The 14,279-nt window shown below is 46.8% G+C and overlaps 1 protein-coding gene across 2 annotated transcripts in view; it reads right to left on the reverse strand.

The window, feature by feature from the left end:
• The window catches only part of UNC93A (unc-93 homolog A), a 975,902-nt gene that overhangs the window by 372,572 nt on the left and 589,051 nt on the right, over positions 1 to 14,279 (reverse strand). The gene's annotated exons all lie outside the window — the stretch shown is intronic.

The raw sequence follows: 14,279 nt of genomic DNA on the forward strand, positions 1-14,279 counted from the left end.
TTATTCCTGGAGGCAGATCCGCAATTACCAGCTTCTCATAGCCATAGTGACTATCCAGGGTCACTCTCATCTACACCCACACAGACGCTGCTGAATCCCTGGAGAACGAGTAGGTGAACTGGGGGGGTATACAGCCAAGAATTTTTTCCAGGCCAAGAAGGATTCTGAATGTGTGGGGTTTCGCTGGAGCAGAAAATGTCCTGCTGCAATTAGTAGGAGGTGGTTGATCAGGGTAGCAGGGTGTGAAATTGAGACTTCTAAGGTTGACCAAAGTTTTTTGGAGGTAGGGTACGACCATAAATAGAGTTGATCTAAGATGGAGGCATAATAGTACTGTGTAATAATACTGTGGGGTCTAGTTAAGATATAGTTGGCGCATCTAGGGGGGTTTGGAAAAAAAGGAAGACAATAAAAAAACGGTTGAAAGTTGAAATAACGTTTAATTTGCCCCAGTGTTATTAAAATCAGTATTTTAACTCTTACCATCCTATTTTCATACCCTAATCTGCTGTGATTTGGTTGTATAATTGTAATTGTATAATAATTGTGATGCTATATCTAACTACTACTTTCCCTGTGTTATTGATGCTCCCAAAACATATCTTAACCACTATACGACCAGCTCAAGTGTTTTCCCTGCACCAGGTAGTATCCAAACCAGGTATAAACTGAATGTTGCTCTCCAGAGTTGAAAAGCCCCAGGTGCTGGCTAATGCTAATCCATGTTGTAAGTGGAGAAAAAAGTCCGGACAGCCGCACACCAGGAAAGTATATTCCAACGAGATTTCTTTATTGTAAAATCAGGAACAAATCATGTACAAAGCACCATGGATAGAGTGTACAGGCAATCAGCTAACGCGTTTCACGCTCTTGCGGAGCGCTTACTCATAGCTCACTATACGACCAGCTGTCGCAGTTGCACTGCGGCAGGTTGGCTTGCCTGGGCAAATTGCTATAGGTATATGTCGGCCCCATTAAGACCACTAGGGTCTTAATGCAGCCTGACGATGGAGCCGATTGGATGGAGCCGATGCACGTGCCCAGCGGCCGTTTTGTTTGCCGGGCACCCACGATCGCTCCTGAGAGACACAGAACGGAGATCTGTCAATGTAAACAGACAGATCTCGGTTCTGTCAGGGCTGAGGAAACACATCTGTTGTTCATACTAAGCATGAACAGCGATATGTCTCCTCCTCCAGGCAGTCCCACCCCCCCCCCACAGTTAGAATCACTCCCTAGGACACACATTTAACCCCTTGATCACCCATTAGTGTTAACCCCTTCCCTGCCAGTGACATTTATACAGTAATCAGTGGCTATTTTTAGCTCTGATCGCTGTATAAATGTCAGTGGTCTCAAAAATGTGTCAAGTGTGTGATCTGTCTGCTGCAATGTCGCAGTCCCAATAAAAATCACAGATCGCCGCCATTACTAGTAAAAAAATAATAATAATAATAATAAAAATGCCATAAATCTATCCCCTATTTTGGATTTTCTTCTGCAGTTTCAGGTCCTTAAAGAAAGGTTTATAGCTCTTCAGATTGATAGACGTTCCACCCTCATGGAATGGCCCAAAGATGTTACAGATCACAAATTCAGATGGTAATTTTTCACTACCTACTCTGCCCAATCTAGGCAGGTTAGAGAAATTTTCAGGAAGCATTGGAAAGTCCTTTGCAATTCTTCCGGAACAGGCTGGCGTGATATTTAGGGGAGCACGATCAATACAGGGGCAAATTGCACCGAATGTGATTGACCCCTCCCCAAAACAGTCTTTTTTTTCCCCAGCAGTGTAAGGGTTACTACGCATGCAGAAAGTGCAATGTGTGCCTCCACAACATTGGAGGGAAACACAAAACGGACACTTTTGTTTCAACAATCACTGAATGTATTTATTCTATGAGACACTTTACCACCTGTGTCACGAAATTCATTGTTTACCTACTCACCTGCCCCTGCAAAAAGCAGTATGTGGGTCATACCATCAGGACATTCCCCACACGTGTGAATGAACACGTGGCTGGCATAAAAAGTGGGAAGTGTAAACATAGCGTACCCCGTCATTACTTGCAGTTCCACAATAAGGATCCTAAGGGGACCCTGTTTCAGATCATTGACAAGTTTGTCCCCCACTGGAGGGGGGAGTCCCATTTACGTGGGGTCTCCCGCCTCGAGACATATTGGATATATGAGCTCAGATGCTACTCACCATTTGGCTTGAACGTGGAGTGGGATATCAACTCATTTACCAATCTTAATTTCAATCCTTTTGAATTTTTCTTTGTCCCTCCACATCTGTTTAGCATTTTTGTTTCTTTATGAATGTTCACATATTCATTTATATTATCATACTTAGGTTTTGCCTTGTCCGGTTAATATATCATGTATTGTATCATATTTTTATTTATTTTTACATTTCCATTTTCACCCTTTACCATACCATCTTTATACTGTGTTCCGTTGTCTACATTCATTTGTGGTTCATCGGCGTCACGGCTCTATATTGAGGCTGTGGGTCTTTTGTAACCCTCTGCCATGTCATTGTTTTTGTTTTGGTCGGCCTGTCATGTGATCTGTGTTTGGACATGTGATCAGGTCGATCAGAACACTTCCGGTTAGACGCTCCTTCCGTGTGCGGAGCCATCCGTTCCCGGGATTGGCCTCATGACCTGGCAGTCCTCCCTATCTTTTCCCATGGCGGCCGTTGGAACTATTCAGTCAGGTCCATCAGTAATATACATTTATTTTTATGTTCTCTTTATGATTTATCTCCCTTGAGACCATTTCGTTCCTTTTCTTCACTTGCCTCCAGGTTTGGTTGGTCGCGGTCATGTGACTCACCTCCCCGGGGCATGTGCTCAGTGTTTGAGCCAGTCACATGGTTGAACGATTTAATTCTTCCCGGGCTTTTCATCCAATGATAGCCCGGAGTTCTGTTATGAGACCACTGGGTGGTTCTATACACATTTCTGGGTCACTTTCTGGTTGGCTTAGTGGTGCATGTGAACAGCAGTATTCTTTTTCCATTGGGTTCCAGAATGAGGTCTGGAACTCAGTGATCACCTGATCACTGTACACCCAATCTGTGTCCATCTTTGGATCTGAACATTGATTGGTTGTTCTGAATTGTTTGATCCCTGTGTAGTCTATAAATATTTCTGCATGTGGGGGAGCACATATATGCCCCTGTTGAAGACCTATTGGTCGAAACGCGAAGGGTTTTTAGGCTTATCGCTCTCCACATTGCCCAGTTTTTATTTTTGTGGTCACTTTTATACTTGTATGCTGGTTTTTAGAAATAAAATACCATCTTTTTTGATCTACACCATGTGGAAGCATTTTCTTTTTCCACATAATGTTTCGCTGAGAGTGACTTTGGAGTCCTGCTGATCCTACCATCAAGATCCAGTTTGATGCACCAAGGATTGGAGGTCTGTGACAGACTCACCCGAGACAGAGGCTATTGGAGGGGACTGAACGCTAGCCTCTTGCCAACAGATTATGGGCCCTGGCATTTGGGGAAATGGTGCTCTCTGTGAGCTGTATGCCTGTGGACCCTGGGGTTGGTGTTACTTTGGATTCAGCTCCATGTCCCCCCAAAACACACAGACTCTGGGTACCCTGTATTTGCCATAGTAGCAATAGTGACTGAGCCATACTGTTGGGGCTCATACTGTGAGAAGATGCTAATGTCATCGACTCCACTCACCTGTCTGATGTCAGTTATAAAGTGTTTAATGTAAATAAGTTTAGTCTAGGTTCTAAGGGTATTCAACTCATTGTTGTTTATTCTAATTAACCCTGTGTTGATGTTTATGGTAATGTGTGTTAATTGAATGAGCTGATCACATTAGCCACCAGCACTGGCTAGGAGACAAACAGTCTAGGCTGAGGAAGGGGGAGATTGTTGTTTGTATTGTTAATTGTAATTAGCTCCAGCTATTGTGTTTATACTACTGTGTGAAGCTCGGTGCCCACAAGTCTGTCATCTGGTCTAGGTAAATTTTTTAGTAAATTAGCTTAGGTTAGCTTTGAGTCAGTCTGCTGTATAAATGTGTGTGAGATCTCAAATAAAGAGTTAGTCCTGATGTACTCCAAGACTGGTGTTGTCTAGTTCTTGGGGGTTCCTATAGCCAGATCCATTGGACTCGTGTTCCAGAACTTAAGAAGCGGTATACTGACGGAAGCACTCAAGCGGAGTGTGGGACGTTCCGTGACAAGGTCCATCTGGAGGTTTTCCGTCTCTTTTCTGGATCCCGCCCTGGAAGTCCTGGAGCCTGCTGAGCTCCATACTTTGGCCATTTGTGGCACCATGTCTGTATGACTCCATGTCGCTGACATAGGAGTCCACCCGTTCTGGTAAGGGCACACTTTTGATGTACACCATATCTAACAGTGTTCGGGTCTTCACCACTCTTCACTAGAAGAGTCCCCCACAGGTCCCATTAGAGACTGCTAAGGGGTATGAGACCTGGAGGGGGGCCTTTTTCTAACAGAGTGTACAGTGAACACCTTCATTCACACAGCCCCCTCCTTGTGCCATGATTCTCACCCCTGCCCCAACCTCTCACAAAATAGAAATAAAATTGGCACTGTGTAGCGCTCCTCTTACCTTAACTATGGGTACTGTTGCCGTGGCTGTCTCCCACGTCCTCTGTGGCTGGCTGGCTCCCACATCCTCTGTTGCTGTCTGGCTTCTGCATCCTCTGTGGCTGGCTCCTGTGGGTGGCTGGCTGGCCTTAGCAGCCTTACCAGTGCCCATCAATGCAGCGCCTGATCCATGCCTATCAGTGCAGCACCTGATCTATGCCCATCAGTGCAGCACCTGATCCATGTTCATCAATGCAGTCTCAGTGCATTGATCATGTTCATCAATGCATGCCCATGAATGCAGCCTCACCACCAGTGCCCATGAATGCAGCCTCACCACCAGTGCCCATGAATGCAGCCTCACTCCCAGTGCCCATGAATGCAGCCTCACTCCCAGTGCCCAGGAATGCAGCCTCACTCCCAGTGCCCAGGAATGCAGCCTCACTCCCAGTGCCCAGAAATGCAGCCTCACTCCCAGTGCCCAGAAATGCAGCCTCACTCCCAGTGCCCAGGAATGCAGCCTCACCACCAGTGCCCAGGAATGCAGCCTCACCACCAGTGCCCATAATGCAGCCTCACCACCAGTGCCCATAATGCAGCCTTACCATCAGTGCCCCTAATGCAGCCTTACCATCAGTCCCAATAATGCAGCCTTACCCCCTGTGCCCATGAATGCAGCCTCACCACCGGTGCCCATGAATGCAGCCTCACCACCGGTGCCCATGAATGCAGCCTCACCACCAGTGCCCATGAATGCAGCCTCACCACCAGTACACATGAATGCAGCCTCAGCACCTGTGCCCTTGAATGCAGCCTCATCACCCGTGCCAATATAGCAGCCTCATCACCAGTGCCCATGAATGCAGTCTCACCACCAGTGACCATAATGCAGCTTCACCACCAGTCTCCCTAATGCAGTCTCGCCACCAGTGCCCATAATGCAGCCTTACCACCTGTGCCTATGAATGCAGCCTCACCCCCAGTGCCTATGAATGCAGCCTCACCGCCAGTGCCCATAACGCAGCCTCACTGCCAGTGCCCATAACGCAGCCTCACCACCAGTGCCCATAACGCAGCCTCACCACTAGTGCCCATAACGCAGCCTCACCGCCAGTGCCCATAATGCAGCCTCACCACCAGTGTCCCTCAATCCAGCCTGATCAGTGCATGGGGGTTAGAGAGGAGATCCTCCGGATCACACAGATCTCCTGCTGTTACACCTGGTGGCCGCTGTCCCCCCTGATAGATGTCACACGTCCCCCAGCATTGGACCAGTGTGACGTCTGTCAAAGGAGCCAGGAGGCGGAACATCAGATGACAGAGCGGTCACTGGGTAAGCGGGTCATCCATGTTCTGTGCGATCCAGCGGCGCTTGCCCTCCCCCTTAACCTACGAGGCAGTGCTGGGGCCTGGGTGGGCCCAAAAAGATGGTCGCCGGGGGCCAGCAGGAGGCCGGAGAGTTTCAGCAGGTGGCGCTGGTGGGTGCTGGATACAGCTGATCACATGGTAAAGAGCCTACATCATAGGCCATTTACTATTACCGGTAATGCTGTGTGTCCGAGGGACACACTGCACCACGGATCGCCGCAGCCCGTTCTGAAGGACGTCATATGACATCCAGTCAGAACGGGAAAGAGACTGCCTGGCCATCATTTTGCTGTAGGCCAGGTGGGCAGGGGTTAATGTACACTATTATTTATTACTTACTGTGACAGACCCAACAATGACAGGGGCTTTTGGAGGGGACTATGGGCCCTGGCTTTTAAGGGAACACTACTCTTTTTGAGGTGTGTGCATGGGGGACCCTTGGAGTGGCCTTGTTTCTGATTAAAGTCCATGTCTTCCCAAAACACACAGACTCTGGGAATTAGAGGACCCATATACATATGTGGGGTCTCTATTTCCAAACCAGCAATGACTGCTTTAGCCTGTGAAACTCAGAGCAGATGTTAATATAATCAGGTCAAGCGACTTGATGCTGGGGGTCTCCTGCTATAGTCTGTTTATTAAGGTTTTATGTGTTTATTAACTATGTCTCTCCCAATGTGTGCCTCCTAGGTGTGTATTCCCATTCTTATTTTAGTTAATTGAGTCACTTATGGTTTCTGTCTATTGGCTAATTTGGCTAACTCTTGGAGGATCCTACATGATGGGATTAGCCTTGTGTCAACTCTTCTTTCGTTATCTAACCATTGTGTGAAGTTTTGGGTAAATATTTGGTTCTATTGTTCATGTGGTGACTGACCTACTTTTGAAGTATATAAAAACTTGTATTTCTGTTCAATAAACAGACATTCCTTTGGATTTTACCTCAATATCTTGTCTTTGTACAATGCTTGGGGTAAAAGGGCTGGTATTAGCTCTCGGTCTGCTGGAATGGTTTAGAGAGCAGGAGGCACTGTTTGCCAGACACACCTAAGCGGGGTGCCAAGCATTCCATCACACTTACATTGTAATGTCTAACTGGTTTGGACATGTCTTATTATTTAGCATACACATGCATTGCTTTTATTATTTATTACTGATGACTTGTCACTTGCCATTTGTTTTTTTACAGGAAGATATTGTTTTTTTTGTTTATTAAAGTACCATCTCTGTGTTTGAGGATGATACAATGTTACATAGTGAAAACATCCTAAGGCCCCTTTCACATAATCGGAGTCGGACCGATCGGACCAGAGGCGGATGTCAGGGGATATGTGTCTGCTGACACCCGCCTGGCATTTGATTCAACAAGATCCGCTGAAAATAGAAGTATGGTGATACGTTTGGCACCCATCCATTGGGGCGGATCACATTAAAATGGACAGGCTGTCCGTTTCCATCCAATCTCCCCATAAAGGCGAGAGGTCCGTCTGAGCAGGGATTAAAAGAGCGATCCCGCTGAGCTAGCGGAGTCTGTCAAAACAGATCCGCCCCATGTGAAAGGGGCCTTACAGGTTGTCTTCAACTTACAAGCAGACCTTAAAGGCTAAGTTCACCTTTTTTCCTAAAATCCAGCTCCCCTATGTACCAACATTAAAGGGGTTGTAAACCCTCGTGTTTTTTCACCCTAATGTATCCTATGAGCAGCCCCCCATCCCCCCCGTTTTACTCACCTGAACCCGTTCGTTCCCTCGTCAGAGACACACTCTAACTCTCTGGCTGGGGTTCTCAGCTCTTGATTGGATAGATTGATCGCAGTGCAGCCATTGGCTTCTGCTGCTGTCAATCAAATCCAATGACGCGAGCGCCGAGTCCGGTATTCTGAGTCTATGGATGCAAATGCTGGACTTGGGAGCACGTCCGCACGGTAACCCTCAAGGAGAGTGTTTCTCCCAGGGGGTTTATTGATGCAGTGAGGAGCCGCGAGCACCATTGGGGGACCCCAAAAGATGTGCACTGCACACTGAAGATAAGTATGATATGTTTGTTATTTTATAAAAAAACAAGGGTTTACAACCCCTTTAATGTACCTCAGTTGCAGAAAAATACAAGCTTTCTTTGATTTTGAGAACAAGGCCTTACCTTAGCCCTTGCTATATTTCTTAGAACACTTCAGAGACTCCCTGGTATACAAACAGAGACAGAGGAACCAGTAAAACACAGGAAGGAGTTTACCAGCTGACCTTTTAGCACACCTTCACCCATCAACTACGTTTTCACAGCACCCCCAGCATTCCCCCACGCGTGCATTTTCCTGACTTCCCCATCGTTCCTTCAGACAGGCTCAGGCTGCATGCTAAACTCCCTGGGGCGGCATGCAGCCCATGGGACACCTCTGATGTAGTGCAAGGGCCTGCCTTATTGGATACAGAGTTATTGGATAGCTGGTGTTCTCTTACTATTATAACGTTTTGGTAATTCTAAAGGAGATTGTACAGAGATTGTCCAATCAGATTGTCTAGTGTATGGCCACATTTATACACCTAAAATTACCTAGTTCATTTTTTTAGTGCCATTTAACAATTTAACAATGGTATACCAAACACAGAAGCAAGCACACATTTTGACAAGTGACAAATACAGTAAAAAACGTGCAACTCGCACCATGCCACAATGTCCTATGAGCTACTTTGCCATATGTAGCACAGCCCACTGAAGTCAATGGGCTGCCCTGTGTGTTTTCCTGGAAAAACTGGCCAAAAAACTGTGCTTCCACTACTCTAGGTGTGAATGGGGCCTGAAAGTGAAATTGGTGCGTTTACAGAAGAAACAATGATTCACCTCTGTATGTTTCCAAATGCATGGCAAACAGCATAGAAAATGCGCGCTTTGCCATGCATTTCAGAAATGCTTCAAATGTGCATCATGCTTTGGTTTTCGTTACATGTTAAAGGCACCCCAAGTGTGGCAAATGCATCAAAAACTGTGGTAACGCACCATGCTCCGCTCCAAAAGATCGGCAATCGTTTTTTTCCCCCTCACGCTGTTAGCGTGAGGGAAAAAAATGCTAGTCGCCGGCTTCTGTCAAAGGGACATTGGTCCCTCACACAGAGAGCTGTGGCTGCCTCATCTGTGCCCACCAGTGCCACATATCAGTACCCACCAGTGCCACCTACCTTTGCCCAGCAGTGCCCCCTATCAATGCCCACCAGTGTCACCTATGAATACCCACCAGTGCTGCCAATCAGTGCCTCATCATCAGTTCCACCGATCAGTACTGCCTATCAGTGTCCCCTACCAGTGCCCATCAGTACCACCCATCGGTGCAGCCTATCAGTGCATCCTCATCAGCGCACATCAATGAAGGAGAAAAATTACCTGTTTTCAAAATGTTATAACAATCTATGAAATCTTGTTCTTTAAAATTTACGGTCTTTTTTTGTTTTTTAGCAAAAAAGTGATTAACCGCTTGCCGACCAGACGCTGTCATTATACGGCAGCAAGTTGCCTCTCCTGTGCAAATTGCCATAGCTGTACGGCGGCTTGTGCAGGTCGGGCGGACTCTATCTCTGCCAGCGACCTGTAATCGCCTATTACAGAGGTAGAACAGGGAACTGCCTTTGTAAACAAGGCAATTTCCCATTCTGACAGGTGACATGACAGGGATCTACTGTTCCCAGTGATCGGAAACATTGATCTCTGTCATGTCCCACGCTGAGGGAACACATTTAACCCCTTGATCGCCCCCTAGTGTTAACCCCTTCCCTGCCAGTGACATGTACACTGTAATCAGTGGCTAATTATAGCACTGATCGTTGTATAAATGTCAGTGGTCCCAAAAAAGTGTCAAAAGTGTCCGATCTGTCCTCCGCAATGTCGCAGTCCAGCTAAAAAGCACAGATCGCAGCCATTACTAGTAAAAATAATAAAAATGCCATAAATCTATACCCTATTTTGTAGACGGTATAACTTTTGCAAAAACGAATCAATATACGCCTATTGCGATTTTTTTTTTATTTTTTTTTACCAAAAATATGTAGAAGAATATATATCAGCCTAAACTGATGAATAAATGTGTTTTTATATTTTTTTGGGGTATGTATTGTAGCAAAAAGTAAAATGGATCAAGATGTTGCAGAACAGTCTCGGCTGCTCGGAACTCTCTCTACTCATTGGCTGAGACCGCAGCGCTGCGCCATTGGCTCCCGTCACTGTCAAAGTCACTGAATAGACACAAAGGCAGCAGCTTGGCTCAGGTGCCCCCATAGCAAGCTGCTTGCTTTGGGGGCACTCAGCAGGAGGAAGGGGCCAGGAGCACTGGCGAGGGAGCTGAGAAGCGGAGGATCTGGGCTGCTCTGTGCAAAACTACTGCACAGAGCAGGTGAGTACAATATGTTTATTTTTTAAGGAAAAAAATTAGACTTTAGTATAACTTTAAGTATGCAATGTTATGTTGCAGTTTCTAAAGGAAAATATTTTCTTGTATTAAAAGAGATATAGACTCCAGAGAAATAATTTTGGCCCTATGTAGCACCCTGGGGTTTAGTCGGGGATGCTCCTCACAGATTTGCTTGCCAGGAGTAGTTACCTTAGTCAATTGTTAGAGATCCATTGATTTCTCTCTAAGTTTGACCTTGTTGTACTTTTCTCTTCTACCACTAGGTGGCCGGGCACTTAGTGGTACTAGATATGAGAAGGATAACTCAAGGTCAAGTTATGGGTATATGGGGTATCTCAGCCAATGGGCAGGGGTTTTCTTGAATCCTTTGGCTCACTGGGAGAGTGGATTCTGGTGGAGTCGGGTGATCTATGTTCTGTGCCACCTGTCTGGGTGGACATGTGTTGTATGCCCGGGCTGCTAGGCTGGAGACTGGGCCTATCCCGGGGGCATCTGACTGCTAGGCTGTGTGAGGGCCTATCCAGAAGTAAGAGAGCAGCGCAGGGTTGGGATTGTGGCTTGCAGTCCAACCAGAAGTGACAGTTCTGCCAGCCGGAGAACCTGTCAGGGGTCGGTGGTAGAAGGGGAGCTGTCGCCATGAAGGGACCAACCACCTTTTTACCAGGGACTACAGTGAGAAACTGAGGCAAGTACCAGTGCAGCATTCTCACCGAACGGGCATGGTGGAGAATCGGGAAACTTCAGGCGGTGATCAAGTCAGGGACCCAACTAACGGAGGTGATGCTTGCAGAGCAGTGTTGTGAGTCAAGCCAAGGACCGAACCGGTTAGCAGGGGTGAAGCTTGAGAAGTATCTGGAGTGCCAAGCTAGGGACCCAGCAGGGAAGCGTGGGTGATGGTTGAGGGAGATACCACCGCAAAGCTTTGAGGGGCTCCAGGGATTCAGTCAGTGAATCAGGGGGTCCAGTGAGAGACCAGGAGCTCAAGGGGCTAAAGAACTAGCACCTTGAGGCGATTCCGTTCGCAATTGCAGCGCTATACAAATCATTCATTCAACTACAAGTGGAAGTGGTGTGGTGTGGTGAAGCTGAGAGGACTGTTACGATTTGTGTTAGGAACTGTTAAAGACTGTTACCATAGGAGACAGTAATCCTGCACGTGCAGATGTGGCACCTTGTTGGTGCCTTTCCCTGTACAGCTGTCCTCCTGTTGAAGTCTCGGAGTCTGCCAATTGAAATTGAAACTGCTTAGGGGTGTCCTGACCCTAACCCTATTTCCCTCGTTAAAAAAAGACTGTAGAATAAATAAACATCTATTTTGCATTCAAGAAGTGTCTGGTACCCAATAACTTACACCTTGCACCCACTATGCCTCACAAGCCACTACTTACAGAAGGATGTCAACTATCTTTGGCCTTAGAGGTCCTCATTAGACTGGAAGAGGCTAAATACTTTGCTACACCTATATAAAGCATTAGTAAGACCTCCCCTGGAGTATGCACTTCAGTTTTGGGCACCAGTTCACAAAAAGGATATTGTGGAACTGAAGAGGGTGCACAGAAGGGCAACCAAATCGATAAGAGGCATTGAGGGCCTAAGCTATGATGGAGTAGCTTCACTGAATTTATTCTCCCTTGGGAAAAGATGATTAACCCCTTCGTGCCTGCTCTATAACCAAAACACGGCTATTGCTATGGGCCTTAATTGCCGGGAGGGCGTCCATGTAGTCCTCTCGTTCATGAGCTGCCTGCGCACCCCATACGGGGCGCGCTCTGTGATCAGCGGGTCTACAAGACTCGGCTAGCCAATGACAGCTGATCAAGTGATGTAAACCGAGTCTGTAATCGGCTATTTTTTTTCTCACGCTGAGAAAAAAAATAACCCGATCACTGGCTTCTTTTGGAAGGGACATTGGTCCAGAATACCACCGCCTCATCTGTGCCCACCAGTGCCACCTATCAATGCCCACCAGTGCCACCTATCAGTGTCAATCAGTGCTGTCTATTAGTGCCACCTATCAGTGCCCAACAGTGCCACCTCATCCGTGTCCATTAGTGCTGCCTTATCAGTGCCTATTGGTGCCCATCAGTGCAGCCTCATCAGCGCACATCAATGAAGGAGAAAAATTACCTGTTTGTAAAGATTTATATCAAACTAGAAAAATGTTTTTCTTTTTTTTCAAAATTTCTGGTATTTTTTTGTTTAGCAAAAAATAAAAACCCCAGTAGTGATTAAGTACCACCAAAAGAAAGCTCTATTTGTTTAAAAAAAATGATAAAAATTTCATTTGGGTACAGTGTAGCATGACCGTGCAATTGTCATTCAAAGTGCGACAGCGCTAAAAGCTGAAAATTGGCCTGGGCAGGAAGGGAGTTAAGTGCCCAGTAGGCAAATTGTTAAGGAGTGATATGATTATCATAATTAAATAGGTAAACGGTCCATATAGTGTAAGTGGTGCAAAGTTATTCACTTTAAAGCCTAACTCCTTGTTTAATGTACCTTTAAATAGTTTGTTTGGGCTGGTGATTACTCAGGCTGCAGAGAGAGCGAATGGAGGTAAGTGTGATTGGGTATGTCAGAGGGCTGACAAGGTGCCTGTGTCGGGGCTCCAGCTGGCTATGTGAACTTAGCAGAGCTGTTGATGCTGGTTTAAGTGTGCTGAGAGCTGTCTATGCTGGAGCTTGTAGCCAGAATTGCTCAGCTCTTTTGTCTGGAAGGAGAAAGTGAAGTGCCACTTGCCACAACAACATTGTTTACAGCACACATCTGCTATGTGTATGCCATGTTGATGGGGAAAAAGGCCTCTTCCCCACAACCCTGGGCAGTGGTTGTGGGAGTATACAGGCAGAAGGTTTATCAGAATCTGGAAGCCACCTTTAACAAGGGGGACCCCAGATCCCGCCCCCCATGTTGAATGAGTATGGGGTACATTGTACTTTATTAAAAATAAAAAAACAATGTCCCCGATATGGATCCATCTTCATTCATGATGCCTGTGACAAAGGCTACCGCTGTCTGCCTGCTCTGCCGTGTGACAGTTTTTAAATAGGTAAGGGGCAGGGCCAGCTGACTGTCACCTGCTGGCACTGCCCCTTGTGACGTCCCCGACCCAGCATGCATGACCCAGGTGACGTCACCAGGTGGCTCTGCCTTTTACCTATTTAAGAACTGTCAGACAGTGGAGCAGACACAATCGGCGGGGAGCCTTCGTCACAAGTGGAGCTTTTTTTTTCTTTGGGTCCTGCGGTGTGGCGAGCGTCACGGTTAATGATGAATCTACATCAGAGGGCATTGTTTTTTTTTATTTTTAATAAAGGAAGTGTTAAAAACTGTGTATGGTTTTTAATTTCTTTTTGACACTTTTTTGGTGAATGAGTAGGGGTACAATGTACCCCTACTCATTCACATAGGGGGGCTGGGATCTGGGGGCCCCCTTGTTAAAAAGAACTTCCAGACATCGATAAGTCCCCTGCCCGCAGACCCCCACAACCACAGCCCAGGGTTGTGGGGGATGAGGGCCTTTTGCCCATCAACATGGGGACAAGGTGCTTTGGGGTGGGGGGGCAAGAGCCCCCTTCCCCCAAAGCACCCCCCCATGTTGAGTGTATGTGGCTTGGGATGGTTCAGGAGGGGGGGCTCACTTGTCTCCCCCTTTCCTGGCCTGCCAGGCTGCATGCTCGGATAAGGGTCCGGTATGGATTTTGAGAGGACCCCATGCCATTTTTTTCAAACATTTTGGCGTGGGGGTTTCCCTCAAAATCCATACCAGACCTAAGGGTGTTGGCTGGGCGAACACCCAAACGGCCGCTGTTCGTGGCCGAACCGATGCTCGGCTCAAACCGTTTGCCCATCACTACTCAGGAACTAGTTCTGGCCAGCTCTGTTAATTGTTTTAAAAAAGAACTGGGTATCCAGAATATAACACCAA

Source organism: Aquarana catesbeiana, linkage group LG04, assembly GCF_042186555.1.
Source record: "Aquarana catesbeiana isolate 2022-GZ linkage group LG04, ASM4218655v1, whole genome shotgun sequence".
NCBI classification, from domain to species: Eukaryota; Metazoa; Chordata; class Amphibia; order Anura; family Ranidae; genus Aquarana; species Aquarana catesbeiana.